The sequence below is a fragment of the Pristiophorus japonicus genome, unplaced genomic scaffold, assembly GCF_044704955.1.
Source record: "Pristiophorus japonicus isolate sPriJap1 unplaced genomic scaffold, sPriJap1.hap1 HAP1_SCAFFOLD_258, whole genome shotgun sequence".
Lineage (NCBI taxonomy): Eukaryota > Metazoa > Chordata > Chondrichthyes > Pristiophoridae > Pristiophorus > Pristiophorus japonicus.
The window spans coordinates 851,818-878,351 of NW_027252318.1; the positions used below are offsets into that span (position 1 = coordinate 851,818).

Sequence of the window (26,534 nt, forward strand, 5' to 3'; positions counted from 1 at the left end):
CCACGGCGGTGACTGACGTTAGCTGCGAGAGCACGGGCGGGGCTTGGAGAGCTGAGGTGGCGGCGGGTCCTCTAACCAATCGGAGGGGGGGCGAGGGGCGGGACTTCGCCAGTTGAAGCCTCAGGCACAGAATCAGAGACTGGTGACATCATAGAGGGAGGTCCCTCGGCCCGTGCCGGCTCCCTGCCAGAGCATCTCAGGGAGTCCCAGTCCCCGCAATTGTCTCTCCTTCACACCCTGATCCCACTCCCTTCCCAACCCCACAATTGTCTCCCCTTCACACCCTGATCCCACTCCTTCTCAACACCACAATTGTCTCTCCTTCACACCCTGATCCCACTCCTTCTCAACACCACAATTGTCTCTCCTTCACACCCTGATCCCACTCCCTTCTCAACACCGCAATTGAGTCTGCCTCCACCACCCTTTCAGGCCGTACATTCCACATCCTAACCACTCACTGCGTAAAAAATTGTTTTCTTCTGCTGCCTTTGGATCCTTTGCCAATCATCTTAACTCTGTGTCCTCTGGTTCTTCACCCTTCGGCCAATGGGAACAGCCTCTCTATCGACTCTGTGCAGACCCCTCATGATTTTGAACACCTCCATCAAATCTCCTCTCAACCTTTTCTGCTCCAAGGAGAACCCCAGCTTCTCCATTCTATCCACATAACTGAAGTCCCTCATCCCTGTAATCATGCCCCTTAGTCTTTTCTGCACCCTTTTGCAATTTTTCTCCATTTAAATAATAAATTGTTCTTTGATTTTTTTCTGTTAAAGTGCATGACCTCACATTTTCCAACATAATGCTCCATCTGCCTAAATTTTTCCCACTCACTTAGCCTGTCTATATCCTTTTGCAGGTTTTTTTGTACTCCTCACAAATTGCTTTTCCTCCCATCTTTGTATCATCAGCAAACTTGGCTACGTTACACTCAGTCCCTTCTTCCAAGTCGTTAATATAGATTGTAAATAGTTGGGGTCCCAGCACTGATCCCTGCGGCACTCCATTAGTTAGTTATTGTTTGCCAACCAGAGAATGAACCACTTATCCCAACTATCTGTTTTCTGTTAGGTAGCCAATCCTCTATCCATGCTAATATATTACCCCCAACCCTGTGAGCTTTTATCTTGTGCAGTAAACTTTTATGTGGCACCTTGTCAAATGCCTTCTGGAAGTCCAAATACACCACATCCACTGGTTCCTCTTTATTCACCCTGTTTGTTACATCCTTGAAAGAATTCCAGCAAATTTGTCAAACATGACTTCCCCTTCATAAATCTATGCTGACTCTGCCTGACTGAATTATACTTTTCTAAATATCCTGCTACTGCTTCTTTAATAATGGACTCCAACATTTTCCCAACCACAGATGTTAGGCTAACTGGTCTATGGTTTCCTGCTTTTTGTCTGCCTCCTTTTTTACAGTTTTCCAATCTGCTGTGACCTCCCCAGAATCCAGGGAGTTTTGGTAAATTATAACCAATGCATCCACAATCCCTGCTGCTACTTCTCTTAAGACCCTCGGATGCAAACAATCAGGTCCAGGGGATTTATCCGCTTTTAGTCCCATTATCTTACTAAGTACCATCTCCTTAGTGATTGTGTTAAGTTCCTCATTGCATAACTTACTTGGTTTTATATTCTATACTGCTGTTCATAAAGCCAAGGCTCCATATGCTTTAACAGATTGATCAGCTGATCCTGTCACCCTCCCAGATTTGTGTACATACACATGTTTCTGCATCCCCTTTAAATTGTACCATTTAGTTTAAAATGCCTCCCCTTTTTCTTCCTTCCAAAATGCATCACTTTACAATCTCTGCATTAAATTATCATCATCATAGGCAGGCCCTCGAGCGAGGATGACTTTCTTCCACGAGAGTTCACAGATGTTTCAATAAAGGACCCGATGTTCCAGTCCTGAACTCCAGTTGAGGGGGTGGAGGATGCCTGTGCGTGAATTTTTTTAATGTGTGGTGACCGTTGCACATCAGCCACCACACAAGCTTGACAGAGCTAGGTCTTTATCCAGTGGCAACGATTAACCAGGATGACTGTGTTGATTTCTGGATTCAATCTGGTTCAGCAAAATTACTGAAACGAATACCGTTTGTGCTTTAAACAAAGCAAGCTTTTATTTAAAAGGCAAATCCCGATCGGGGACCTTATCAGACAGAAGGAATGCAACTCTGATAGAACGCACCCACTTCCTACGGACAAAGTGATGTTACATTGTAAAGGGACGACGGTTATACATTTTCGGCAAAAGATAACAAGATAGGGCTAGAGTGACATCCTAGTTCAGCCTATCTCTTTTGATCCCTCTTTCCCTTTGTCCACTCATAAGCCGACCTAAGTATGGTCTGATTTTAAACAAAGATCTTCTGTTAATGTTTCAGGTTAATAACATGATTTAATAAGACCTTGAGGTTTTTCTGCAAGCTGTGGTTTTTTTTTCAATATGTGTTAATGTTGTAACATTTCGCAGTCTCGAGTCTGAGATGTCATGGCTATTCCTCCATGAATTCTTTGTTAGCTTATACTGTCCCTATACAATTCCCACATTCTCAACTTAATGTCTCTATACATTTTTAAACATTCACATTCCCCCCTTTTATCATTCCATGATAACCCTGATGACTATTCCAGAAGTATCGCATTCAGCCGTTCGCACTCTCTTTCCTGATCCATATTGTTGTTAGTGTCGACTAGTTCTTTAGTTCGTTGGATCATAACTCGAGAGCCCTTGACCACAAGAGGGTTTGCTAACCTTGCCATCATTACTTTACATCAAAGGTTAAGGCAACCAACAATTAGATAGGATCTCCAAGATCCATCTGATAGCCAATCAAACCAGCTAGATCCTTCTGCTGGTGTGGATAACTTCTTCACCTCCCTTCTTATGTGATCAGCGAGATTGGTTATGTTTTCTGAACTATCAGGAATGTAAGTGCAACATTCAGACCCTATCAGGGCACACGTTCCCCCTTTCTCAGCTAACAGATAATCGAGGGCCATTCGGTTTTGTAATGCTACGATCCTTATTGCTACCATTACAGCTGTGATGCCCTCCAGAGCTTCAGCAGTATTGTATTGGCCCCCCTCCTCTCGTGATAGTTTGGCTCTGAATCCATCTGACAGTCTCAGTTAGGGTTAGTGGAACGGGGCGCAAAGGAATTCCCCCTTTGGAATGTATAAGGAATGTGAACACACCCAACATCTAGAAAAGTTCCCATTTTGCGCATAAACATAAGACATGTACAAAAAGGTGTTTACATGGAGCTCTCGTCTCTGTCTCCCCTCCCATGCGCCGAAACTGTCATATATCAACACTATTATACAGACTGTGGCATACAGACAGTTTCATCTTATGGCTCAGGATTTAGATAAATAGTCCAATTATTTTGCTGATTAAAAGAGTTCAGTTTTCCCGTCTCTCTTCTCAGGTCACCGTCGGTGTAGCTGGCTGTCTATCACTACGGGTAAAAGTTCAAACTGGTCCACGTTCCAATTAGGATGCCAATGGCCTTGTTCAGCTATGGAGAAGAGGAAGTCTGGAACAGAAACAGGAGTTAGAATAACCAGTAAAATAGGTTAGTTAGAGGGTGGTGAGCTTGCAGTGGTGCAGGTGAACCCAGGCACTTTTCCCCTCAACCTTGGCTGCAGTGGGGGTAGTGAGGATCACCTGAAAAGGCCCCTCCCATTGTGGCTCTAATCCCTTCCGAATCCATACTTCCCTGGTGCCACGAGGGACAATTCAGGTAAAACTGGGAGGTCGAGGTGAGCATCTTGAACCTGGTTGTGAGCTAGTCGCAGAGCCTGAGTCAGAGAAAGAACATAGGTGGTCATCAGTCGAGCTGAGATACCATATCTAGGAACAATTTCCCTCATTAACACCTTAACAACAGTTTGAGCCTCATTGTCCAGGGTAGGGTAGGCTTCAATCCATTTGCTAAACACATCTACTATTACTAACACATATTTGTAACACTGAACTTTTTGCAACTCAATGTAGTCCAACTGAAATGTCTCAAAGGGACCTTCGGGTAGGGGCATTTTACCCCAATCACAGGGGACTCCCTTTCCTGGATTATGTTGCTGGCAAACCAGGCAATGACTACTGATGTTCTGGGCGAGTGCCTGGAGTCTAGGGTGCCACCAAGTAGCCAAAAGTGTATCACTCGTGGTTCTTGCTCCACAATGAGTAGCAAAATGCATACAGTCAATAACCCATAGAGCCAACTCATCAGACATGCAAGTCTGTTCCGTGGGAGTGGTCCAGAGTTTAGAAACATTGTCATAAGTACATCCATAATATTTCCACAACAGTTTATCTTTTTCAGGAGCGTCCTCCTGTGCTTTTATAACATCTTGGATGGTTTGCATTGGCTAACTTATCCTTCGCAGGATTTTTAGTCTGACTCATCATTTTGGGCACTACCATCTGTTGGTCACGAGAGGCCTGTTTAGCCTCTTTATCAGCACAGTGGTTCCCTATATCAACCAGGGATTTTCCGGTGGTGTGGGCGGTACATTTAACAACTGTAATGTGTTTGGGGAGAATGAGGGCTTGCAACAAATCAGATACTAGTTACGGGATATCTCATTCCCCTGTGAGGTTAGGAATCCCCTATTTTGCCATAATTGTCCGAAATCATGGGCCACCCCAAAGGCATACCTAGAGTCGATATAGATATTGACTTTGAGATCTTTGGCCAAGATACAGGCTCGGGTGAGGGCGAATAGTTCAGCTTGTTGGGCAGAATAGGCGGTTTCAAAAGCGGCAGATTCCAAGACCTGATTCTCCTGGTTTACTATGGCGTATCCTGAGATTCGTATACCTTCTGGATTAATAGAAGAACTTCCGTCAACATACATAATACAGTCTGGATCTTCCATTGGTACATCAACTAAATCTTCCATGACTGATGTGGCCTCTTAAATTAAAGATAAACAATCATGACTGGGTTCTTCCTCATCTTGGGGTGGCTCAGTAAGAAAACAGGCCGGATTAATGGCAGTACAGTGCCGAAAGGTCAGTTTAGGATTGCCTGTGATTTCAGTGGGTTCTGTCAGATAGAGGGCCAGTCCACATTGCCCTACACTGGGATCTCAATCGGATCAATGGGAGTATAACCCACTTGGGAGGGGTCCTCTGCCCACACATACGGATCCACATAGTCAGGTATGTCAGAGCCAGTATGATGCTGTAGAGTCGTTAAGACCTTCTCAGGGTCCCCGTGGAATTGGACTGTTCGGCCATGTTTTACAATTTGCACATCCCGGCTGGTAGGGTCAGCCTCGTCTATAGCCTGGCGCACCATAACTTCCAAATCTTTAGCGTGGTGGGGAGGTAATACTTCACGAGTAATATGTGGTGCCACCGTTGGGAACTGTCCATTTCCACAAAATCTGCCTTCCCTTCCGGTCCAGTCATTCGAGCCCTTAATAGAATTTCCTTCACTTCCCCTTCGTGATCCTGATAAAAGTTCTGCAGGTCCTGATTCTTTCCACTGGGATCGTATGCTAGGGTCACGTGATAGGGTGCCTGCGGCAAGTCCAGAGACCACCACTGAGGGGTTCTAGTGGTATAATACTGCCGCTTAAGGGTTCCCTGTTTTACAATAATCCCATCATCTCCACACTCCAAATGCAACTGGAATTTGCAGAGGAGGTCTCTAGCCATCAAGTTACAGTCCAGATTGGTTGTGATAATAAATCGATGTTCCACCGATTCTTCCTGGTAACCCATTTTAACCGGTTCTGACACCGGGAATGTCGAGACTTGTCCCAGGAATCCTGAAAGTTCCTGTGTTTCAGTGAAGGCGGGGAGTTTAAGCTTTGATTGTACAGAAGACATGAAGGCTCCCGTATCTATCAAGAAGGGTTGCCACTCATTCCGAATTTTTAACAATATCATCGGTTCGTCGTCCGGGGAGGGTCCCTGCACAATCAAGCTGCGTAGTCAATACGAATCGGGGGACGGTTGGCCAAAGGGGTTGTTCTGGGAGAAGTTAGTGTAAGATCCCCGTCCTCTCCCCCCTTGCCCCCCTCCTCTTCCTCCTCTTCCTTTTTCGTGCTGACGGGAGGGACAATTTCTATTCCAATGTCCTTCTTGCCCACAAATAAAGCATCCATCTTGTCTTTCCCAGCCCCGACCTCTTCCCATACCAGGCTGGGGACAGTAGGGCGGTCCGTAATTAGCAGGGCCCGGGCCATTTGGGTGTTTGATATAACCGTATCTCTGTTTATCCACCCAACCCTGCACGCAATACTGCGGTTCCATCTGGTATCCCCTTGGGTCAGGTTTTGGTCCTTCCACCCAAGGCGGCTCCATACTGATGGGCTTCTGAAGGGTCGTGGTGAGAGCATTAAAGAAAGCGTTTAGGCGATCCTGGACATCGTTAGGGTGAGCAACTACCAATGCATCATGAGTAGCACGTCCTAGGTGAGTTAGAAATCAGGCATGCTCAGTTGGGCTCAGGGTTTGCTTTACCAGGGCCCACAGGTCCCTTGATTCTGCATTATATCCATGCATGTCGAGGTCACTCCGTGAAATCGGAGGTCAGGGTTAAGTTGGGTTTGTGGATCCCTTTCAGCTTATTTATCTTAGCCTTTTAACTCTTCAATTTGTTTTGTTTGAGTATCTATTTCTTTATTGTATCAGGCAAGTATTATTACATAAGCTAGTTCTGTTTTTATTTTTATTCTGACTATCGCACCATTCCTCTATTAGGTGAGACTTTTTTCTATTAAGAAATCCAAATTGGTAATGTTCAGTATGAAATGGCTTTCAATGGAAAGGGTTAACTCCTTTACAGGTTTGTAAGAAGACCTGATGTCATTACGTGACTTCACGTAACCATGTGAAAAAAAATATTTTCATCAGGAAAGGCAGCATTTGATTAAACTCCAATATTTTTTTAACTTCTTGTTCAAGTACTTGCCAAAGATATTTTTTTTTAATTGATTTAAAACGAGACCACACATTTGTTTACTGAAATTCAATTTCGTCATCAGCCTCGGTCAACGCAAAGCCAACCATTTTAACTAAGTAGTCTATCGATACATTTCTCAGAGGTCCCAGTGGAACTCTGAGTACGTTTCTCGTGCGTGCACTCTTTCTTTAAGACGTCTACGGTTTTTAATATGTCCTCCTTCTGTCAATGAAAGCCCTAATTTAATGGCGTTTTTCTGCCAACTCGACAGGAGTGATTTTTTTTTAGACTGCAGTGGAATTTTTCTCATAATTTAAAATCTCAGAACATTTTTTTTTTCTTTCAGCACCTATTTAGTACGTTACTTTTTTTTTGTCTTTTCCATAACTAGAGAGAAGTCTGGCACATAGGCTGTGGACTGCTTTTCGTTATCTCAATTGTTCCAGCCTCAAGGTCATGTTATTTAATATAATATTTTTTTTGAATCCTTTTGAATCCATCTCAGTTGTTTTGCTGTGCCTTCTCTGAATGTTTTCTTTCGACAAGTAAGTGAGCATGTCAAATCCTTTTTTTTAACCACCGGGACCATGTATTTTTTTCTTTTTTTTTTTTACTCAACAAACCTATCCTTTGTGCATTTCCTGGCTCCGTAACTTATCATCCGAATATACGTAATTCAATAAGGTTCACACTCTTAAACTTCCCACATACAGGACAACACTACGAAGGGTTAAAAAAAACTTTCATTCTGTTTGAAAAAGTGGGTGGAGCTAAAACAAACCACAACTCCCCGGCTTTTTTTTTACACAGTAAAAATCACACAAGCATTTCTCATTTAAAACAAACGTTCACAAGAGTCTCTTTTCTTTCCTATTAATTTTTGGATCCATGATTGATCATCTATCCCTATCTAGCTCTAACTATCCCTACTCTCCGTGTCGCCGCACGGATATACTTGGGCCTTGAACCCACACAGACACTGGGCCTCGAACCCAGGCAGGCTCTGGGCCTCAAACCCAGGCAGACTTACCTATTCTAACCTATCTTTCCAAGTCGCCGCTTGGTTTGCGTCACCGCGCAAGACTTACCTATTCTAACCTATCTTTCCAAGTCGCCACTTGGTTTGCATCACCGTGCAATTTCCCTATCTCTATCCCTATTCTAAGTTTGAAAGGTATTCACCAGATTGTCCTGGATCTCGTTCAGACACTACCTGAGAACCAGCGAGTGGCTAAACTTTCCTCAGACTTTTGAAACCGGGGGAAACTGGAGCAGTATTGAAATCATACTCACTCCAGTGGCCACTTTCCCCTCGTCTCGTCCAAGGCTAGTCTGGCTCTTAATTCACAAGTTTTCGACAGTCGTCCGTTGAGATCCCACTTCTGACACCAAATGTTGATTTCTGGATTCTTTTACCTCAATCTGGTTCAGCAAAATTACTGAAACGAATACCGTTTGTGCTTTAAACAAAGCAAGCTTTTATTTAAAAAGCAAATCCCGATCGGGGACCTTATCAGACAGAAGGAATGCAACTCTGATAGAACGCACCCACTTCCTACGGACAAAGTGGCGTTACATTGTAAAGGGACGACGGTTATTCATTTTCGGCAAAAGATAACAAGATAGGGCCAGAGTGACATCCTAGTTCAGCCTATCTCTTTTGATCCCTCTTTCCCTTTGTCCACTCATAAGCTGACCTAAGTATGGTCTGATTTTAAACAAAGATCTTCTGTTAATGTTTCAGGTTAATAACATGATTTAATAAGACCTTGAGGATTTTCTGCAAGCTGTGGGTTTTTTTTCAATATGTGTTAGTGTTGTAACATTTCGCAGTCTCGAGTCTGAGATGTCATGGCTATTCCTCCATGAATTCTTTGTTAGCTTATACTGTCCCTATACAATTCCCACGTTCTCAACTTCAATGTCTCTATACATTTTTAAACATTCACAATGGGGAAGGTAGGTAGAGAGGGAGAAGGGGAAAGGACGGGTAAGGAGAACAGGAGAGCCTTTCCGATCTAGGGTCGGTCTCAGAGCTGTTTCATATTTATAATTAAAGTCCTTGTTAATTGATAATGAATTTAAATAATTTTTGAATAGTGCAATTTGAACTCACGACACTTAGTTTACAAATCCAGTGCTCTTAACCCCTGAGCTATGGAGCCACCTTTTCTGCGGAAGACAGGGGAAGGAACAGGAAAGGGAGAGGGAAGGGAAAAGAGAGAGTGGAAGGAGTGAGAGAAAGAGGAAAGGGGAAACAGAGGGGGAAGGAGAGAGAAAGAGGAAGTGGAAAGAGAGAATGGGAGATGGGGAAAGAAAGGGGGAGGGGAGAGAGAGAAAGGGAGAGTGGGTAGGGGAGAGAGGGAGAGGGGGGAAGGTGAGAGGGTGAGGCGAGGGAGACGGGAGAGTGTGAGAGAGGGAAATGAGTGAGAGATGGGGAAAGCAAGATGGTGGGAAAGGGAGAGAGGGGTAAAAAGATGTAGAGCGGGTCATGATGGGTGTTATATATGTAAATCTGTAAATACTTTGTGTAACCACAAGAGGGCTCATCCCCTGGAGTCCCAAGGGATCCCACAATCCCTTGGGAGCACCTGTACTTAAGGAGGCCTCACAGGCTGGAGAGGCACTCTGGAGACCTGTAATAAAAGACTAAGGTCACACTTTGCTTTGAGCCCGCAGTATCTGGTCAGACTCTTTATTCATACACAACAACTGGCGACGAGATACAGATGACAAACCCAACGATGGAAAGAACAGTGGGCAACCTGGAGAAATTTTCGGAGGGAGATGACTGGGAAACCTTCGTGGAGTGACTCAACCAATACTTCATGGCCAACGAGATGGAGCAGGAAAGAGAGGGGAAGGGAAAAGAGAGAGTGAAAGGAGTGAGAGAGTGGGAGAAGGGGAGAGAGAGGGAGGGGAAGGGAGACAGCGAGGAAGAGAGGACGGTGGGGAAAGAGAGGGAGGAGATGGAGAGAATGTGGAAGAGTGGGGAGAGAGAGGGGAAGGAGTGGGAGAGACGGGGAGGGGAGAGAGAGGGGAAGGAGTGAGAGAGAGCGGAGATGGGAGGAACAGAGAGGGGAAAAGGAGAGAGAGGTTAAGAGGAGAGAGGGGGAAGGAGTGAGAGAGAGAGGGGGAGGGCAGAGAGGGGAAGGGGAGAGAGTGAGAGAGAGGGAAGGGGAGACAGCGAGGAAGAGAGTGAGGTGGGGAAAGAGAGGGAGGGGATGGAGAGAGAGAGAGTGTGGAAGTGTGGGGAGAGAGAAGGGAAGGAGTGGGAGAGAAGAGAGGAAGGGGAGACTGGGAGAAAGAGAGAGGGGAAGGGGAGAGAGAGGTTCAGGGGAGAGAGGCGGAAGGAGTTAGAGAGAGGGGGAGGAGAGAGAGAGGGGGAAAACCTGAAAAGAAATGGAAAAGAGAAAGACAGGAGGGAGTGAAAAGAGGAAAGGGAGAGTGGAAGGAGTGAGAGAGAGGGGGGAAGGGGAGCGAGAGGCAGGGGAAGGGGACAGAGTGGGGAAGGGAAGACAGAGGGGAGGGAGGGAGAAGGCGGGGAGAGGGGAAGATGGGGAGAGTGAGAGAGCGAAGTGGAGAGAGAGGGAGCTGGGTAGAGAGAGGGGAAGGGGAGTGTGAGGGGAAGGGAGAGAGAGGGGGAAGGCTAAAGAGTGAGGGAAGAGAGGGGGAATTAGAAAGAGGGTGTGGTGAGGGAGGAGGAGGGGGGGTGTAGGAGGAATGAGTGAGAGACGGGGAAAGGGAGAGAGGGGTAAAAAGATGTAGAACGGGTCGTGAGGGGGAAGGGAGAGAGTGATTTGGAAGGGGAGAGAGTGTAAGAGAGACAAGAAGAGAGGGGGAAGGCTGTGAGGGGAGCCTGTTGTTCCAGGGTCAGTCTCAGAGCTGTTTAATGTTTATAATTAAAGCCCTGGTTCATTGAAGACGAATTTAAATTCTGAGTTAATTTTGAGTAGGCCCCAGTGAGATTTGAACCCACAACCCTGGAGACAGGGAGAAAGAGAGAGGGGAAGGGGAGAGAGAGAGGTGGGGAGGGGAAAGAGAGGGAGGGAGGGGGAGAGAGTGGCGAAGGAGTGAGAGAGAGGGGAATGGGAGAGAGGGCGGGAAGGGGAGAGAGGGGGGAGGGGTGAGTCTGATGGGAATGGGGAGAGAGAGGGGGGAAAGGAGAGAAAGGGAGGGGGTGAGAAGAGTGGAGAGGGGAAGGAGTGAGCGACAGTGGACGGAGAGAGAGGGGTAAGGCGAGAGAGGAGGGGGGAGGGGACAGAGAGGGGGAAGGGGAGAGAGAGGGGGAAGCGGAGAGAGGGATGGAAGGGGAGAGAGAAAGGGAAGGGAGAGAGAGGGGGAAGGGGTGAGAGGGGGGAAGGGGTGAGAGAGAGAGGAAGGTGAGAGAGAGGGGAAGGAGTGAGAGAGAGGGGACAAGATGAAAGAGAGAGGGGAAGGAGTGAGAGAGAGGAGAAGGGGAGAGAGAGGGGAAGGGGAGAGAGTGGGGAAGGAGTTAGAGAGACGAAAGGGGAGACAGCGAGGAAGAGAAGAAGGTGGGGAAAGAGAGGAAGGGGATGGAGAGAGAGTGGAAGGAGTGGGAGAGTGGGGAAGGGGAGAGAGCGGGAGTGGAGAGAAAGGGGAAGGAGTGAGAGAGAGGAGACAAGAGGAAAGAGAGAAGGGAAGAAGTGAGAGAGAGGGGAAGGGGAGAGAGAGGGGAAGGAGTGAGAGAGAGGGGACAAGGGGAAAGAGAGAGGGGAAGGAGTGAGAGACAGGGAAGGGGAGACAGCGAGGAAGAGAGAGAGGGGACAAGGGGAAAGAGAGAGGGGAAGGAGTGAGAGAGAGGGAAGGGGAGACAGCGAGGAAGAGAAGGAGGTGGGAAAAGAAAGGAAGGGGAAAGGGATGGGGAGATTGGGTTGAAGAGAGAGCGGCAGGGGAGAGAGAGGGAGGACAGGAAAAGAGAGGTGGAAGGAGTGAGAGAGAGAGGGGGAGGGGAGAGAGAGGAGGATAACCTGAAAGGAATGGGCAAAGAGAGAGATAGGAGGGAGGGAAACGAGTGGGAGAAATGAGAGACGGGTATTTAAATACTAACATTAGGCCCCAATGGGAAAACGGGAAGCAGCAGGAAAGAGAGGGGAAGGGAAAAGAGAGAGCAGAAGGAGTGAGAGAGGGGGGGAAGGGGAAAGAGAGGGGGAGGAGTGAGAGAGAGGGGAGGGGGAGAGAGGGCGGGAAGGGGAGAGAGGGGGAGGGGTGAGTCTGATGGGAATGGGGAGAGAGAGGGGGGAAAGGAGAGAAAGGGAGGAGGGAGGGGGTGAGAAGAGTGGAGAGTGGAAGGAGTGAGCGACAGTGGACGGAGAGAGAGGGGTAAGGCGAGAGAGGAGGGGGAGAGGGGACAGAGAGGGGGAAGGGGGAGAGAGGGATGGAAGGGGAGAGAGAAAGGGAAGGGGAGAGAGAGGGGGAAGGGGAGAGAGGGGGGAAGGAGTGAGAGAGAGGGGACAAGATGAAAGAGAGAGGGGAAGGAGTGAGAGAGAGGGGAAGGGGAGAGAGAGGGGAAGGGGAGAGAGTGGGGAAGGAGTTAGAGAGACGGAAGGGGAGACAGCGAGGAAGAGAAGGAGGTGGGGAAAGAGAGGAAGGGGATGGAGAGAGAGTGTGGATGGGTGGGAGAGAGAGTGGAAGGAGTGGGAGAGTGGGGAAGGGGAGAGAGCGGGAGGGGAGAGAAAGGGGAAGGAGTGAGAGAGAGGAGACAAGATGAAAGAGAGAGGGGAAGGAGTGAGAGAGAGGGGAAGGGGAGAGAGAGGGGAAGGAGTGAGAGAGAGGGGACAAGGGGAAAGAGAGAGGGGAAGGAGTGAGAGACAGGGAAGGGGAGACAGCGAGGAAGAGAAGGAGGTGGGATAAGAAAGGAAGGGGAAGGGAATGGGGAGATTGGGTTGAAGAGAGAGCGGCAGGGGAGAGAGAGGGAGGACAGGAAAAGAGAGGTTAAGGGGAGAGAGGGGGAAGGAGTGAGAGAGAGAGGAGGAGGGGAGAGAAAGGAGGATAACCTGAAAGGAATGGGCAAAGAGAGAGATAGGAGGGAGGGAAACGAGTGGGAGAAATGAGAGACGGGTATTTAAATACTAACATTAGGCCCCAGTGAGATTTGAACTCACGACCCACTGCTCTAACCCCTGAGCGATGGAGCCACCTGCTCTGGGAAAAACGGGAAGAAGCAGGAAAGAGGGGAACGGAAAAGAGAGAGCAGAAGGAGTGAGAGAGGGGGGGAAGGGGAAAGAGAGAGGGGGAGGAGTGAGAGAGAGGGGAGGTGGAGAGAGAGGGGTAAGGGGAGACAGCGAGGAAGAGAGGGAATCGGGAAAGAGAGGGAGGGGATGGAGAGAGTGAGGGAAAGGAGTGAGTGAGGGAAGGAGAGAGGGGAATGAGTGAGAGACGGGGAAAGCGAGATAGTGGGAAAGTGAGATAGGGGTAAAAAGATGTAGAGCGGGTCATGATGGGTGTTATATATGTAAATCTGTAAATACCTTGTGTAACCACCAGAGGGTTCATCCCCTGAAGTCCCAAGTGATCCCACAATCCCTTGGGAGCACCTGTACTTAAGGTGGCCTCACAGGCTGCAGAGGCACTCTGGAGACCTGTAAAAAAAAAAGACTAAGGTCACACTTTGCTTTGAGCCCGCAGTATCTGGTCAGACTCTTTATTCATATACAACAACTGGCGACGAGATACGAACCCAACGATGCAAAGGAGAGGGAAAAAGAGGAGAGCGGGGGAATCTGAAAGGAAAGGGAAAAGTGAAAGATTTAAATATTAAACTAACTTTGAGTAGGCCCACAGTGAGATTTGAACTCACGACCCCTGGTTTACAAGACCAGTGCTCTAACGCCTGAGCTATGGAGCCACCGGCTGTGAGGAAGACAGGGGAAAGAGCAGGAAAGAGAGGGGAAGGAAGACAGCAAGGCAGAGAGAGGGGAAAGGAAGAGCGAGAGTGGAAGGAGTGAGAGAGAGGGGAAGGGGAGAGAGAGGTGGAGGAACGGGAAAGAGTGGTGAAGGAGTGAGAGAGAGAGGGAAGGGTATATTAGGAGGAAGAGAGAGGTGCAGGGGAGAGAGAGAGGGACACGGAAAGAGAGGTGAAGGGAAGAGAGGGGGAAGGAGTGAGAAAGAGTGAAGAAGAGGAGGGAGCAGAAGGGGAGTGAGACAGGGGGAGGGGAGAGAAGTGAAGGGGAAGGGAAGAGAAGGGAAGGAGTGAGAGAGAGGGGGAAGGGGAGACAGGGAGGGGAAGGGGAGAGAGAGAGGTGGGGAGAATGTAGAAGGGGAGAGAGAAGGGAAGGAGTAGGAAAGAGGAAAGGGAGAGGGGAAGGGGAAAGAGAGGGAGGGGAAGGGGAGAGAGATGGGGAAGGGAAAGAGAGGGGAAGGGGAGAGAGAGGGAGAAAGGAAGAATATGAAAAGAAAGGGAAAGGCGAGAGAGAGGACGGAGGGAAGCGAGAGTGAGAGAGAGTAGGGGAAGGGAAGAGAGATGTCAAGGGGAGAGAGGGCGAAGGAGTGAGAGAGAGAAAGGGGGAAAGGGGGAAGGCAGAGAGGGGGAGAACCTGAACGAAAAGGGAAAAGAGTGGGAGACAGGCATTTAGGTCCCAGTAAGCTTTGAACCCACGACCCGTTGTTTGACAAGACCAGTGCTCTAACCCCTGAGCTATGGTGCCACTTACTCTCGGTAAGACAGGGGAAGAAGCAGGAAAGAGAGGGGAAGGGAAAAGAGCGAGTGGAAGGAGTGAGAGAGAGGGGGAAGGGGAGAGAGAGTGGATGGAGAGAGAGGGAAGGTGAGACAGGGAGGAAGAGAGAGGGGTATGAGAGAGAGAGGGAGGGGAAGGGGAGAGAGAGGGGAAGAAGTGAGAGAGAGAAGAAAGGAAAAGAGAGGGGGAGGGGGAGAGAGAGAGGGGAAGGGGAGAGAGAGGGAAGGAGTGAGGAAAGAATGAAAGTAGAGAGGGGGAAGGAGAGAGGGGGAGGCGAGGGAGGGGGAAGGGGGGAGAGGGGAATGAGTGAGTGACGGGGAAAAAAGATGTAGAACGGGTTATGATGGGGAAGGGAGAGAGAGATTTGGAAGCGGAGAGAGAATGTAAGAGAGATGAGAAGAGGAGAGGGGAAAGGGTGTGAGGGGAGCCTGTTGTTCCAGGGTCGGTCTCAGAGCTGTTTAATATTTATAATTAAAGCCCTTGTTAATTTAAATAATGAACTAATTTTGAGTAGGCCCCCGTGAGATTTGACCTCACAGCCCCTAGTTTATTAGACCAGTGCTATAACCTCTGAGCTATGGAGCCACCTGCGCTGGGAAAAACAAGGGAAGGAGCAGGAAAGAGAGGGGAAGGGGAAAGAGAGAGTGGAAGGAGTGAGAGAGCGATGGAAGGGGAAAGAGAGGGAGAGGAAGGAGTGAGAGAGAGGGGAGAAGGGGAGAGACGGGAATGGAAGAAAGTTGGGAAAGAGAGAGGGAGGAGCGGGAAACAGAGGGGAAGGGAAAATAGAGTGGAAGGAGTGAGAGAGGGGGAAGGGGAGACAGCGAGGAAGAGAAGGGGGTGGGGAAAGAGAGAAAGGGGATGGAGAGAGAGAGTGTGGAAGGGAGGGAGAGAGAGTGGAAGGAGTGGGAGAGAGGGGGAGGGGAGAGAGCGGAAGGGGAGAGAAAGGGGAAGGAGTGAGAGAGAGGGGGAAGGGGAAGGGGATGGGGAGATTGGGTGGAAGAGAGAGCGGCAGGGGAGAGAGAGGGAGGACAGGAAAAGAGAGGTTCAGGGGAGAGAGGGGGAAGGAGTGAGAGAGAGAGGGGGAGGGGAGAGAGAGGAGGATAACCTGAAAGGAAAGTGCAAAGAGAGAGATAGGAGGGAGGGAAACGAGTGGGAGAAATGAGAGACGGGTATTTAAATACATACATTAGGCCCCAGTGAGATTTGAACTCACGACCCACTACTCTAACCCCTGAGCGATGGAGCCACCTGCTCTGGGAAAAACGGGAAGGAGCAGGAAAGAGAGGGGAAGGGAAAAGAGAGAGCAGAAGGAGTGAGAGAGGGGGGAAGAGGAAAGAGAGAGGGGGAGGAGTGAGAGAGAGGGGAGGGGGAGAGAGAGAGAGGGGTGAGGGGAGACAGCGAGGAAGAGAGGGAGGTCGTGAAAGAGAGGGAGGGGATGGAGAGAGTGAGGGGAAGGAGTGAGTGAGGGAAGGAGAGAGGGGAATGAGTGAGAGATGGGGAAAGCAAGATGGTGGGAAAGTGAGATAGGGGTAAAAAGATGTAGAGCGGGTCATGATGGGTGTTATATATGTAAATCTGTAAATACCTTGTGCTCATCCCCTGAAGTCCCAAGGGATCCCACAATCCCTTGGGAGCACCTGTACTTAAGGAGGCCTCACAGGCTGGAGAGGCACTCTGGAGACCTGTAATAAAAGACTAAGGTCACACTTTGCTTTGAGCCCGCAGTATCTGGTCAGACTCTTTATTCATACACAACAACTGGCGACGAGATACAGATGACAAACCCAACGATGCAGAGAACAGCGGGCATCCTGGAGAAATTTTTGGAGGGAGATGATTGGGAAACCTTCGTGGAGCGACTCGACCAATACTTAGTGGCCAACGAGATGGAAGGAGAAACGAACGCTGCCAAACGAAGGCCGATTCTCCTCACCGTTTGCAGGGCACCAACGTATGGCCTCATGAAAAACCTGCTTGCTCCAGCAAAACCATAAGATGAGTTGTGCACACTGGTCCGGGAGCATCGGAACCCGAAGGAAAGCATTCTGATGGCAAGGTACCGGTTCTACACGTACAAGAAGTTTGAATGCCAGGAAGTGGCAAGTTATGTCACTGAGCTAAGGCGCCTTGCAGGACATTGCAAATTTTGAAGGACATTTGGAGCACATGCACAAGGACTTCTTTGTACTTGGCATTGGCCACGAAACTCTACTTTGCAAACTTTTGACTGTCGAGACCCCAACCTTGAGTAAGGCCATAGCGATAGCCCAGGAGATTATTGCCACCAGCGACAATACTAAGCAAATCTCTCAGCACACAAATGCTGCTGTTTTTTAAACCTTTTATGATGGGGAGAGAGGGAGAAGGGGGGAGTCTGAAAGGGCAAAGTAATAGTGAGGAGGGAGAGATGCATATTTAAATACTAAACTAATTTTGAGTAGGCCCCAGTGAGATTTGAAGTCACAACACCCTGGTTTACAAGACCAGTGCTCTAACCCCTGATCTATGGAGTCACCTGCTATAAGGAAGACAGGGGAAGGAACAGGAAAGAGAGGGGAAGTGAGACAGGGAGGCAGAGAGAGAGGAAGGGGAGAGCGAGAGTGGAAGGAGTGAGAGAGAGGGGAAGGGGAGAGCGAGAGTGGATGGAGTGAGAGAGAGAGGGAAGGGTAGATTAGGAGAAAGAGAGAGGAGCAGGGGAGAGAGAGGGATGGGGAAAGAGAGGTTAAGGGAAGAGAGGGGGAAGGAGTGAGAAAAAGTGAAGAAGAGGAGAGAGCAGAAGGGGAGTGAGACAGGGGGAGGGGAGAGAAATTAAGCGGAAGGGAAGAGAGGGGAAGGAGTGAGAGAGAGGGGGAAGGGGAGACAGGGAGGGGAAGGGGAGCGAGGGAGGTAGGGAGAATGTAGAAGGTGGGGAGAGAGAACCGAAGGAGTAGGAAAGAGGGAAGAGAAAGGGGAAGGGGAAAGAGAGGGAGGGGAGGGGCGAGAGATGGGGAAGGGAAAGAGAGGGAGAAGGGAAGAATCTGAAAGGAAAGTGAAAGGAGAGTGAGAGGAGGGAGAGAGAGGAAGGGGAAAGAGATGTTAAGGGGAGAGAGGGGGAATGGGTGAGAGAGAGGGGGGAGGGCAGAGAGAGGGGGAGAACCTGAAAGGAAAGGAAAAAAAGAGAGACAGGAGGTAGCAAGAGATGGGTATTTAAATACTATATTAGGCTTCAGTGAGATTTGAACTCACGATCTCTGGTTTACTAGACCAGTGTTCGAACCCCTGAGCTATGAAGCCACCTACGTTGGGAAAAACAGGGGAAAGAGCAGGAAAGTGCAGGAAAGAGAGGGGAAGGGAAAAGAGAGAGTGGAAGGAGTGAGAGAGAGGGGGAGGAGAAAGAAAGAAAGAGAGGGATGGGAAGGAGGAGAGAGAGGGGGGAAGAGGAGAGAGTGGGGAGAGAGTGGATAGGGGGGAGAGTGGGTTGAAAGGGAGAAGGGGAGAGAGAGGGGAAGGGGAGAGAGTGGGGAAGGGGAGAGAGAGGGGAATGAGTGACGAACAGAGACGAGGAAAGTGAGAGAGCAGGAACGAGTAAAAAGAGGCAGAATGTGTAGTGATGGGGAAAGCAGGGAGAGAGGCAAGAATAGGGAAAACTTTTCTTCTAGGGTCGGCCTTGGAGCTGTTTATTATTTATAATCAAAGCCCTTGTTAATTGACAGTGAATTTAAATACTGAGTAAATTTTGAGGAGGCCCCTCTGAAAGCTGAAGACACAACCCCAGGTTTACTAAACCAGTGCTCTAACCCCTGAGCTACAGAGTCACCTACTTTGGAGAAGATAGGGGAAGGAGCAGGAAAGAGTGGGGAAGGGAAAAGAGAGCGTGGAAGGGGAGAGAGAGGGGGAAGGGGAGAGAGAGTGGAAGGCGAGAGAGAGAGGGGAAGGGGAGAGACCGAGGGGGAGAGGAAAGAGGTGGGAAGGGGAGAGAGAGGGGGAAGGGGAGAGAGAGTGGAAGGCGAGAGAGAGAGGTGAAGGGGAGAGACAGAGGGGGAGAGGAATGAGGTGGGAAGGGGAGAGAGTGTGTGGAAGGGAGGGAGAGAGTGGATGGAGTGAGAGAGGGAAGAGGAGAGAGGGGGAGGAGTGGTTAGCGGACAGAGGGGTTGGGGAGAGAAGTAAGTTGGACGAGGAAGGAGAGAGAGGGGAATGAGTGGGGAGAGAATGAAAGTCGAGAGGGAAGGTGAGAGAGAGAGGGGAAGGAGTGGGGAAAGAATGAAAGTAGAGAGGGAAGGGGAGAGCAAGAGAGGGGAAGGGAAGAGAGAGGGGGAAGGAGAGAGGGTGAGGCAAGGGAAGGGGAAGAGACAGAGGGGACTGAGTGAGAGATGGGGAAAGCGAGATAGCGGGAAAGTGAGAGAGGGGTAAAAAGATGTAAAACAGGTCATGATGGGGAAGGGAGAGAGAGATTTGGAAGTGGAGAGAGAGTGTAAGAGAGACGAGAAGAGGAGAGGGGGAAGGATGTGAGGGGAGCCTGTAGTTCCAATGTCGGTCTCGGAGCTGTTTAATATTTATAATTAAACCCCTTGTTAATTGACGGTGAATTTAAATACTGAGCTAATTTTGAGTAGGCCCCAGTGAGATTTGAACTCACGACCCCTGAAGATAGGGAGCAAGAGAGAGGGGAAGGGGAGAGAGAAAGGCGGGGAGGGGAGGTGGAGAGAGGGGGGAAGGGAAGAGGGGAGATAGAGTTGGGAAGGGGAGAGAGTGGGGAAGATGAGAGAGGGGGGTGAGAGTGAGTAGAGAGTGGGGAGGGAGAAAGGGAGAGAGTGGGGAATGGGCCAGAGGGGGAAGGGGAGAGTCTGATGGGAATGGGGAGAGCGAGAGCGAGGGAAGGAGAGAAAGGGAGTGGGCGTAAAAAGTGGAGACAGGGGAGGGGAGGGAGAGAGTGGGGAAGAAAATGAAAAGGGAGAGGGGAAGGAGTGAGTGACAGTGGACGGAGAGAGAGGGGGAAGGGGAGAGAGAGGGGGAAGGAGAGGGAGAGGGAGAAGGGGAGGGAGAGTGGGGGAAGGGGAGCGAGGGGAAGGAGTGGGAGAGGGAGGAGGAAGTGAGTAAAGAAGAGAGAGGGAACGGATGAGAGAGTGGAAGATGTGAGAGAGAGGGGGGGAATGGGAAAGCGAGAGGGGAAGGGGAGAGAGAGGGGGAAGGGGAGAGAGAGCGGAATGAGTGATAAAGAGAAACGGGGAAAGCGAGAGAGCAAAAAGAGGCAGAATGTGTAGTGATGGGGAAAGCAGGGAGAGAGGGAGAAGGGGGCAAAAGGAGAACAGGAGAGTTTTTTGATCTCGGGTTGGTCTCGCAGCTGTTTAATATTTATAATTTAAATACTGAACTAATTTTGAGTAGACCCCAGTGATATTTGAATCTACAACCTCTGGTTTACTAGACCAGTGCTCTAACCCCTGAGCTATGGAGTCACCTGCCCTGGGAAATACAGGGGAAGGAGTAGGAAAGAGAGGGGAAGGGCGAAGAGAGAGTGGAAGGAGTGAGAGAGAGGGGAAGGGGAGAGAGAGGGGAAGGGGAGAGAGAGAGTCGGGGAGGGGAAAGATAGGGAGGGAGGGGGAGAGAGTGGTGAAGGAGTGAGAGAGCAGAGAAGGAGTGAGAGAGCGGTGAATGGGAGAGAGGGGGAAGGGAGAGAGCGGTAGGAGTGAGAGAGAGCATAACGAGTGTTTAAGAGCGGGAAGGGGAGTGGGGGGAAGGGGAGAGAAGGGGGAAGGGGAGAGAGTGGGGGAGGGGAGAGCGTGGGGAGGGGGAGGGAGAGAGTGGGGAGGGGGAGGGAGAGAGTCTGATGGGAATGGGGAGAGCGAGAGCGAGGGAAGGAGAAAAAGGGAGGAAGGAGGGAGTGAAAAAAGTGGAGACAGGGGAGGAGAGAGAGAGAATGCAGGAGAAAATGAAAAGGGAGAGGGGAACGAGTGACCAACAGTGGACGGAGAGAGGGGGTAAGGGGAGAGAGAGGGGGAAGTGGAGAGAGAGGGGGAAGTGGAGAGAGAGGGGAAGTGGAGAGAGAGGGGAAGTGGAGAGAGAGAGAGAAGCAGAGAGATGGAGGGGGAAGGGGAAGGGGAGAGAGAAGGCGAAGGAGAGAGAGAGGGGGAAGCGGAGAGAGGGAGGGAGAAGGGGAGAGATAGCGAGGAAAGGAGAGAGGGAGAAGGGGGGAAGGGGATTGAGAGATGGGGAAGGGGAGTGAGAGGGGGGAAGGGGAGAGAGACAGGGGAAGGGCAAAGAGTGGGGGAAGGGTAGACAGGGGGAAGGTGAAAGAGAGGGAGGGGAAGAAGAGAGAGAGGGAGGAGGAAATGGGTAGAGAAGAGAGAGGGAACGGATGAGAGAGAGGAAGATGTGAGAGAGAGAGGGGGAACGGGAAAGAGCAAGGGGATGAGGAGAGAGAGGGGGAAGGAGAGAGAGACCGGAGGAAGGGGAGAAAGACAGGAGGAAGGGGAAAGAGAGGGAGGGGAAGGAGAGAGAGAGGGAGGAGGAAATGGGTAGAGAAGAGAGAGGGAACGGATGAGAGAGAGGAAGATGTGAGAGAGAGGGGGAAGGGGAAAAAGAGGGAGGGGAACGGGAGAGAGTGTGAGCGAAGGGAAGAGAGACAGGAGGAAGGAGAGAGTGAGGGAAACATAGAAACATAGAAACATAGAAACATAGGAAATAGTTGCAGGAGTAGGCCATTCGGCCCTTCGAGCCTGCACCACCATTCAATGAGTTCATGGCTGAACATCCAACTTCAGGACCCCATTCCTGCTTTCTCGCCATACCCCTTGAACCCCCTAGTAGCAAGGACTACATCTAACTCCTTTTTGAATATATTTAGTGAACTGGCCTCAACAATTCCACAGGTTAACCACTCTCTGGGTGAAGAAGTTTCTCCTCATCTCGGTCCTAAATGGCTTACGCCTTATCCTTCGACTGTGACCTCTGGTTCTAGACCTACCCAACATTGGGAACATTCTTCCTGCATCTAACATGTCCAGTCCCATCAGAATTTTAAACATTTCTATGAGATCTCCTCTCATTCTTCTGAACTCCAGTGACTACAAGCACAGTTGATCCAGTCTTTCTTGATAGGCCAGTCCTGCCATCCCGGGAATCAGTCTGGTGAACCTTCACTGCACTCCCTCAATAGCAAGAATGTCCTTCTTCAGATTAGGAGACCAAAACTGTACACAATACTCCAGGGGAGAGAGACAGGGGGAAGGGGTGAGATAGGGGAAGGAGAGAGAGAGGGGGAAGGGGAGAGAGAGGGGGGAAGGAGAGAGAGAGAGAAGAAAATGGGTAGAGGAGAGAGAGGGAACAGGTGAGACAGAGGAAGATGTGTGAGCGAGGGGGAAGGGGAAAGAGTGGGAGGGGAACGAGAGAGAGTGAGGAAGGAGAGAGAGTGGGGAGGGGGAGAGAGTGGGAGGGGAGAGAGTGGGGAAGGAGAGAGAGTGGGGAAGGGGAGAGAGGGGAAGGGGAGAGAGTGGGGAAAGGGAGAGAGTGGGGAAGGGGAGATAGTGGGGAAGAGGAGAGAGAGGGGAAGGGGAGAGACTATGGAAGGGGAGAGAGTGGGGAAGGGGAGAGAGTGGGGAAGGGGAGAGAGAGGGGAAGGGGAGAGAGAGGGGAAGGGGAGAGAGAGTGGAAGGGGAGAGAGTGTGGAACTGGAGAGAGAGGGGAAGGGGAGAGAGTGGGGAAGGGGAGAGAGTGGGGAAGGGGAGAGAGAGGGGAAGGGGAGAGAGTGGGGAAGGGGAGAGAGTGGGGAAGGGGAGAAAGAGAGGAAGGGGAGAGAGTGGGGTGGGGGAGAGAGTGGAAGGGGAACGGGAGAGATTGGGGAAGGGGAGAGAGTGGGGAATGAGTGAGAAGAGTAGCCAGGAAAATGAGAGAGCGGGAACGAGTAAAAAGAGGCAGAATATGTAGTGATGGGGAAAGCAGGGAGAGAGGGAAAGGGACAAGAACAAGGAAACCTTTTGATCTAGGATCAGTCTCGGAGCTGTTTAATATTTATAATTAAAGCCCTTGTTAATTTAAATACTGAGTTAATTTTGAGTAGGCCCCTGTTTATTGGACCAGTGCTCTAACCTCTGAGGTATGGAGCCACCTGCTCTGGGAAAGACAGGGGAAGGAGCAGGAAAGAGAGGGGAAGGGAAAAGAGAGAGTGGAAGGAGTGAGAAAGAGGAAAGGGGAGAGATTGGTGGAAGTGGAGAGAGAGAGGAAGAGAGGGAGGTGGGGAAAGAAAGGGAGGGGATGGAGAGAGAGCGTGTGGAGGGTGGGGAGAGAGGGGAAGGAGTGAGAGAGAGAGGGGAAAGGAGTGAGAGAGAGAGGGGGAGGACAGAGAGGGGAAGGGGAGAGAGAAGGGGAGAACCTGAAAGGAAAGGGAAAAGAGAGAGACAGGAGGGAGGGAAAAGGGTGACGAGAGTGGGAGGGATGAGAGACGGGTATTTAAATAATAAATTAGGTCCCAGTGAGATTTGTATTCATGATGCCTGGTTTACTAGACCAGTGCTCTAACCCCTGAGCTATGGAGCCACTTTTTCTGGTACAGACAGGGGAAGGAGCAGGAAAGAGAGGGGAAGGGGAAAAGAGAGGGGAAGGAGTGAGAGAGAGGGGAAGGGGAGAGAGAGAGGCAAAGGGGAGAGAGAGGGGAAGGCGAGAGAGATTGGATGGAGTGAGAGAGGGAAGGTGAGACAGGGAGGAAGAAAGAGGGGAATGGGAGAGAGAGAGGGAGGGGAAGGTGAGCAAGAGGGGAAGGAGTGACAGAGAGGAGAGAGGAAAAGAGAGGGAGAAGGTGCGAGCAGGAAGGCCGGAGAGAGAGGGGAAGGGGAAAAGAGAGGGGAAGGGGAGGGAGCGGGAAGGGGGGAGAGGGGAATGAGTGAGAGACAGGGAAAGCGAGAAAGGGAGAGAGGGCTAAAAAGATGTAGAATGGGGAAAGGAGGAGAGATATTTGGATGGAGAGAAAGTGTAACAGAGATGAGAAGTGGAAGAGGGGAGGCCTGTTGTTCCAGGGTCGGTCTCGGAGCTATTTAATATTTATAATTAAAGCCCTTGTTAATTGACGGTGAATTTAAATATTGAGCTAATTTTGAGTAGGCCCCAGTGAGATTTGAACTCATAACCCCTGGTTTACAAAATCAGCGCTCTAACCCCTGAGCTATGGAGCCACCTGTTTTAAGATAGACAGGGGAAGGAGCAGGAAAAAGAGGGGAAGGGAAAAGAGAGAGTGGAAGGAGTGAGAGAGAGGGGGATGGGGAGAGAGAGGGAGGGGAAGGGAGACAGCGAGGAAGAGAGGGAGGTGGGGAAAGAGAGGGAGGGGTGGAGAGAGAGAGAATGTGGAAGGGTGGGTAGGGAGAGGGGAAGGAGTGGGAGAGAGTGGGAGGGGAGAGATTGGGTGGGGAGAGAGAGGGGAAGGAGTGAGAGAGAGGGGAGGAAGGGGAGATCGGAGGAATAGAGAGGGGAAAAGGAGAGAGAGGTTAAGAGGAGAGAGGGGGAAGGAGTGAGAGAGAGAGGGGGATGGCAGAGAGGGGAAGGGGAGAGAGTGAGAGAGAGGGAAGGGGAGACAGCGAGGAAGAGAGTGAGGTGGGGAAAGAGAGGGAGGGGATGGAGAGAGAGAGAGAGAGTGTGTGGAAAGGTGGGAGAGAGAAGGGAAGGAGTGGGAGAGAAGGGAGGAAGGGAAGGAGATAAAGGGAGGAGAGAGGGGAGCGAAAAAGTGGAGACAGGGGAGGGGAGGGAGAGAGTTGGGGAGAAAATGAAAATGGAGAGGGGAAGGAGTTAGCGACAATGAAAGGGGGGAGAGAGAGCGGGGGAAGGGGAGAGAGAGAGAGGGAAGGGGAGAGAGAGAGTGTGCGAAGGAGAGAGAGAGAGGGGGAAGGAGAGAGAGAGAGAGGGAGGGAAGGGGAAAGAGAGAGGGGGAAGGGGAGAGAGAGAGGAAAGGGGAGAGAGAGAGGAAAGGGGAGAGAGAGAGGGGGAAGGGGAGAGAGAGAGGAAAGGGGAGAGAGAGATAGGGGGAAGGGGAGAGAGAGAGGAAAGGGGAGAGAGAGAGAGGAGGAAGGGGAGAGGGGAATGAATGCGAAAAGTAACGGGGGAAGCAGAAAGAGACAGAATGTGTAGTGATGTGGACAGCAGGGAAAGATAGAGAAGGGAAAGGAAGGGTAAGGAGAACAGGAGAACATTTGTTCCAGGGTGGGTCTCGGAGCTGCTTAATATTTATAATTAAAGCCATTGTTAATTGACGATGAATTTAAATACTGAGCTAATTTTGAGTCGGCCCCTGTGAGATTTGAACTCAATCCCTGGAGAGAGGGAGGAAGAGAGAGAGAGGCGGGAAGGGGAAAGAGAAAGAGGGGAGGGGGAGAGAGAGAGGTGTATGGGATGGTCCCGGGGGTCAGGTTCACCTCTGACCTTCTAAGCAGTTCAAATTGCCCCCACTCTCTTGGGTTCGAGATTATGGATTAATTTGGGGTGTGATAAAGTGGAAGAGACAACTGGTTTGGTGCAAAAAAACTTTGATTTTATTAAGGATAAGAAAATACAATGTCACACTTATAATTACACTAATAAAGAACAATACATCACACATTCAAAGGGGTTACAGTGAAAATTATACCTCCTACCTCCCCGATTCCTAATCCTAGCTAGGTTGGATTCCAGGGCAGGCAGGGACTATGCTTACCAATCCTTTCTGGTCAGTTAGTGGTAGTTGGCGGTTTTGTGGTTCGTTGGATTCTGTAGGTTCTGCTTGCCGTACCCCGAACGTCGGAGAAGACTTCTTACTGCTCAATCTTCAGTTGGGCTGAGTCCACTGATGCGGTAGGGCACGTTTTGGATTTGTGGGGTAAGTACGCATTTTCTTTCGTTAGAAATAGGTTTCAAAGTCCTTTTAGGTAACGTTTTCACCTGTTGGTAGTCAGGCCGAGATTGTAGAGTGGAAACTTTCGATTCTTCGGTTTCTTCCTTGTGAAGTTTTGTTTCGAGGTTGGTCGATCGCGGTGGTTTTTAGTGGTACCACATTGGCTGTGGTCTGTTGCTGCCGCGCAGGTGATGTTCTTCCTTCCTTTTTGATTTCAGGACGTCAAGGCTGGAGATGTTAGTTTACAACTGTCGCGTTGGTTTCTCTCCCTTCTTGATGGCCAAGGCACATTATGGCATACCCTTTGTTAAAACAGTTATACTGTAGGAGCTGTCCTTACCTTCGTGCCAAATCAGACCAAAATTCTTTGTTTAATTTTGGCAGGCTCGATAAAAGCTAATATGTCTCGGGTGGGCTGATCTTCTAAATCTGTTTCTTGATGGAAATATTAGCTTGGTAATCACAATGTTCTTTGTGCTTGGTTTTTGCATAAAGGCTAGAGTGGGTCTTTTTTTTATGGCATCAGCTGAAAATGGCTTTCCAGGTTCAGGTTGATGGCTGGCCATCTCTGAATTAATTGTTGCAATGTTAATGTCTCTTGTGGAGAAGGGTTTTCGAGTATCCATTTTCCACACAATCTATTTTAGTCTCAATGCCCCAAACAGTTTCAATAATCAAACTGGCTTCTTTATTTAGTTCTACTAAACCTGCCCACAGACTTAATTTGTCGTGCAGAATCCAAAATTCGATTAAAGTTTGTAGTTTCTTCCATGAGTATTTTAAGACTTCAAACTTTCTGGTAGATAGTTCCAAGTTAAATTTCCTTTCCAATGAGTCCAAACACTGTGGGGGGGGTTTCCCACGAATTGAGTGGGTGAAGGTGAGAAAGGGGGTAACGAGTGTTTAAGAGCAGGAAGGGGAGAGAGAGAGGAGCGAAGAGGAGAGAGAGGGTAGGGAATATGGGCCAGAGGGGGAGAGTCTGATGGGAAAGGGGAGAGCGAGAGCGAGGGAAGGAGAGAAAGGGAGCGAGGAGAGTGGAGACAGGGGAAGGAATGAGCGACATTGAAA

General features: G+C 49.9%; 3 non-coding genes across 3 annotated transcripts; all 3 read right to left on the bottom strand.

Annotated features, from left to right (window-relative positions):
- Positions 1-13,735: 13,735 nt before the first annotated feature.
- Positions 13,736-13,809, bottom strand: trnat-ugu (transfer RNA threonine (anticodon UGU)). The gene has a single exon. It is a non-coding gene; the product is annotated as a tRNA-Thr (tRNA).
- Positions 13,810-17,838: 4,029 nt separating this feature from the next.
- On the bottom strand, positions 17,839-17,911 carry trnat-agu (transfer RNA threonine (anticodon AGU)). Its single transcript has one exon. It is a non-coding gene; the product is annotated as a tRNA-Thr (tRNA).
- Positions 17,912-23,708: 5,797 nt separating this feature from the next.
- Positions 23,709-23,781, bottom strand: trnat-ugu (transfer RNA threonine (anticodon UGU)). Its single transcript has one exon. It is a non-coding gene; the product is annotated as a tRNA-Thr (tRNA).
- Positions 23,782-26,534: the final 2,753 nt, after the last annotated feature.